This window comes from Diadema antillarum, unplaced genomic scaffold (assembly GCF_040938485.1).
Source record: "Diadema antillarum isolate AM-2024a unplaced genomic scaffold, OU_Dant_1.0 scf00000003, whole genome shotgun sequence".
Classification (NCBI taxonomy): Eukaryota; Metazoa; Echinodermata; class Echinoidea; order Diadematoida; family Diadematidae; genus Diadema; species Diadema antillarum.
Genome location: NW_027270892.1, coordinates 4,049,860 through 4,054,975, shown reverse-complemented (window position 1 = coordinate 4,054,975; position 5,116 = coordinate 4,049,860).

The following is a 5,116-nucleotide window of genomic DNA, read 5'->3' as shown; positions in this document are numbered from 1 at the left end:
GCCTTGTTAAATATGGTTCATGACTGGTAATGAGTGTTTGTGTTTAACACGTCAAGAGAATAATGTAGAAATAGACAAACAAAAATGATGAGGAAATTGCCTAAATTTGGCAAGATTTTTATGCACTATAGAAATGCACATTATCATTAACACACTCTTTCCCGTGTATAGGTCTTGTAACTACCTAGTCTTTTCAAAACGTGTCATTCGTAATAATCATTGGCCTAATATACTGAGTCGCCTCTTAGAATTCTCCGTGTCTTTTGAAAATGCAACCGCAATGATGTGATATCTATTTTATCTCAGATAGTTGATTTGACACCTTCACAGTCCATTAATACTTCCATATATATATATATATATATACATATATATATATTTATATACATATATATATATATATATATATACATATATATCATGGGCGTAAATCCCGGGGGGATATATTCCCCCCCCCCCCCCACCCCCCCCCTGAAATGGAGGAGGGGGGATGGCCTGTACAATCATCCCCCCCCTGAAATTTGAGGGAAAAAATGGAGGAAGCAGAAATGTGATTGTATCAATTTTGGCATATTGCATGACGTTCGTACGCCCGCCTCCAGACAGGTAACAGAGCTGAACAGTCTTGTAGGATAATGTATACATAATTTTCTCAAGCGCTCGCTCGCTTCGCTCGTTCGCAAAGACAGTAATATCGACATAAAGGTATGGCCAAGACGTTGACAACGTCAAATAGTATAGGCCTACATGTAAACATGTAAACATACCATTTTATTGAATATATTTGGGCATTATTCAGGGCTATATGCTACGTTTTTAAAGGGGGTGTCAAAATCACCTATCAGTCAAGAAGAAAGGAAATTCAAAAGATAAGAGAAACAACAAAAATTCTTCGTTCTTTCAAGGTCTGATTTTCCGCCAAAAGTCGGCTGACAAGCAAAAGAAAAACAAAAAACAAAATACAAAAAACTCAAACAAACAAAAACAAAAACAAAAAAAAGTCTTCATATTTTTGCTGCCACTTCCCTCATTACTTTATATTTCATGCAAAAGAGTGGTACATTCGATCCCTATTAAGTGTGTGTGTGGGGGGGGGGCGCCAAGCTTCCCCCCCCCCCATCCGCTGGTAGAAAAATAATAAAAAACTTTCCAAAATGGTAATTCAAGGGTTAATAAACTGCTTTTGAAATCGACATGAAAGGGGGATCAAGAAATAAGATATTTTTCTAAGATTTCTTTTAACCATAATTAAAGAGGTATATAGCGTGAAACATTGTTCAAAAAGTCCGGAGACGACAAAATATTGCGATTCAGCGTAATTCCTGGTTGGATTCTGAATATGAGCAGGATGTGCGCAATGTACTCATAACATCCGAACGGCAAAAAGAGTCGCTGCAATGTTGCGCAATGTGATGTATAGAATGTACACCTTTGTACCTTTATACGCTTCGTTATATCAAAGCTAGATCCTTAATGATTTTGCAGTGTTGCTTTACGTACTAGTCTATATCAAAATGCCATGCATTGCCAATAATAAGACTTGACCTGGGCTATTTCCTAACTTTTTCATGTATATAAAACACACACACACACACAAACACAAACAATAATGTTAGAGGATGTTCTGAAGTGCAGATTTTGGATATCCTTCCCCCATTTGGTCACTTCGACGCCCCCTCGCTGGTCACACCTCCCCAAATCATGAACATAAACCGACACCCTTGACTACCAGTGGCGGATCCGCCCCCCCCCCTTAATTTCCAAAGCGAAAAATTATTGCTACAAAAGGCAGTTTTTGGACTGCAAAATGTCAAAATTTTCAAGCTCACTCGCTCCGGTCGATCGCATTTAATCGCTATGCCATTCTCCTGATGTTGCTGCCAGTAATTGCCACCAGTTGCGCCCGGTGCGCCCCCCCCCCCCCTTATTCCAAAGTATAGCTACAAACGGCAGTTTTGAGACTGGAAAATGTCAAAATTTTCAAGCTCGCTCACTCCGCTCGCTCGCATTTAATCGTTATGCTATTCTCCTGATGTCACTGCCAGTAGTTGACAGCAGTTGCGCCCGTTGCACCCCCCCCCCCTTAATTTCCAAAGCCAAAAAAGTATAGCTACAAACGGCAGTTTTGGGACTGTAAAATGTCAAAATTTTCAAGCTCACTCGCACTTAATCGCTATGCCATCCTCCTGATGTTGGAACCAGTAATTGCCAGCAGTTGCGCCCGGTGCGCCCCCCCCCCCCTTAATTTCCAAAGTGAAAAAAATACAGCTACACAAACGGCAATTTGGGGACTGTAAAATGTCAAAATTTTCAAGCTCACTCGCTGCGCTCGCTCGCATATGTCATTCTCCTAATGTTGCTGCCAGTAATTGCCAGCAGTTGCACTCGGTGCTCCCCCCCCCCTTAATTTTCAAAGCGAAAAAATATAGCTACAACCGGCAGTTTTGGGTCTGTAAAATGTCAAAATTTTCAAGCTCGCTCGCTTCGCTCGCTCGCATATAATCGTTATCCAACATCTCCTGATGTCGCTGCCAGTAATTGCCAGCAGTTGCGTCCGGTGCGCCTCCCCCCCCCCCCTAATTTCCAAAGCGAAAAAATATAGCTACACAAACGACAGTTTGGGGACAGTAAAATGTCAAAATGTTCATGCTCGCTCGCTTCGCTCGTTCGCATTAATCGTGATGCCATTCTCCTGATGTCGCTGCCAGTAATTGCCAGCAGTTGCGTCTGGTGCGCCTCCCCCCCCCCCCTTATTTCCAAAGCGAAAAAATATAGCTACACAAACGACAGTTTTGGGACAGTAAAATGTCAAAAAGTTCATGCTCGCTCGCTTCGCTCGTTCGCATTAATCGTGATGCCATTCTCCTGATTTTGCTTCCAGTAATTGCCAGCAGTTGCGCCCGGTGCGGCCCCCTTCATTTCCAAAGCGAAAAAATATATCTACAAAAGGCAGTTTTTGGACTGTAAAATGTCAAAATTTTGAAGCTCGCTCGCATTTAATCGTTATTCCATTCTCCTGATGTTACTGCCAGTAATTGTCAGCAGCAGTTGCGCCCGGTGCGTCCCCCCCCCCCCCTTCATTTCCAAAGCGTAAAAATATAGCTACAAACGACAGTTTTGGAATTGTAAAATGTCAAAATTTTCAAGCTCGCTCGATTCGCTCGCTCGCATTTAATCGTTATGCCATTGCTGCCAGTAATTGCCAGCAGTTGCACCCGGTGCGCCCCCTTAATTTCCAAAGCGAAAAAATATAGCTACTAACGGCAGTTTTGGGACTGTGTCTAATGTCAAAATTTTTAAGCTCGCTCGCATATAATCGTTATGTCATTCTCCTGATGTCGCTGGCAGTAATTGCCAGCAGTTGCGTCCGGCGCGCCCCCTTAATTTCCAAAGCGAAAAAATATAGCTACAAACGGCAGTTTGGGGACTGTAAAATGTCAAAATTTTCATTCTCGCTCGCTCCTCTCGCTCGCATTTACTTGTTATGCAATTCTCCTGATGTTGCTGACAGTAATTTGCCGTTTCACACCGTCATTCCATAAACCATAAGGAAAGAATTACTGCGCAGTGGAATGTATCACATTCCGTTATGTATTGCAGTCCCCATTACAGTTTCCAGACTAACAGCACACGCACATACCCGCACACACACATACACACGCACAAGCATGCATACACACCCGTGGCTGCACCCGTCCGGTTATGGGCTTGCAATCGTGGTGATGGTGACTATCGCCGATCATTCCCCCCCCCCCCCCCACTCCTCAACACGGATTTACGCCGTTGATATGTACACTGCAAAAAGTCCGGTGTTAAATAGTGAACACTGAGCTGGTGTTAAATTTTCGGTGCTCATTTATGGTGTTAAATTAACACCTCCGGGTGTCATTTCCAAATATACAATTGTTTTTTGAAGAGTTTCTTAGTAACTGCACTTCTTGTTGATTTTTAATTTAAACAAGACGATCAAGAATTTTACATTAAAATACTAGATTTTTGAAAAAATGTGAAAATAAATTTACACCACAGTAACACCAGCTGGTGTGGTCTCTTATTGAAGCTGGACGGGTGTTAAAGCATTGATATTAACACCAACAAATATCAAATCAACACCATGTGGTGTCATTTTTGAATTAACACCAGTACAGTGTCAAAATATCACCAGGTACAGTGTCAAATTAACACCACGAAGTGTCAGGTGAACACTTTTCAACACCATCACAGTGCATTTTCTACACCTGTGGGTGTGGTCCTCTATTAACACTTGATCGGTGTTAAATTTAACACCCGTGGTGTTAAATCTAACATCGATGTTTTTACAGTGTATATATATATATATATATATATATATATATGCAGTCTTAGAAAACCTGTACATTTGTCTTTGATTGACCGAAGTTATACAATATTTACAATACCTCAGTGCATCATCATTCTGTGATTTCTGTTATCAATGAGCTACAACCCTATAGCGCTTAATAGCGCTTAATTGTACTGGTGATTTCCCAGATTTTGTGTTGATTTAAACAGACATAGGGCGGGACGGGTAACGTCGAAAAGAAAGGGTAACTTTTTCCTGACCTCAAACCATATCTTTCTACCAAGGAAATAACTGCATAACTCACATAATTGCCCAATCTGGGCATTCTTACAAATATATTATTTTGATGTATTGTCAAAAAAAGTTCCATTTTCAAGGAGGAGCAGTCATAAGAGTGTGCTTTATTTGAGAAAGTATTTATTCTCGTATAGCTTATACCTACATCGTCTCTATTCGAAACCCTGCTGTTGCTGACTAAAACGATGTGATATCCTTTCGGGATCTGACAAGCTAATCTCCGACGAAACTCATGAATGGAATAACCACCGCATGCATCTTCGTGTAAGAAATGTCAATAAAACATGAATATTGCTGGACGATCGGTGAAAAAAAAAGGTGTAGTCACAACAGATATCCTGTCATTTAAATGTAGACATTGTAAGTTGTAACTGACTTGTGATGTGATATCTCACTCTAGATTCGGCGAAACTGCGTACGTTTGATCCGTCTACAAATGTCGCTTACAAGGGCCCTGATGGGTTGAAGCCCCAACTGCCACATGACACGCATAACACA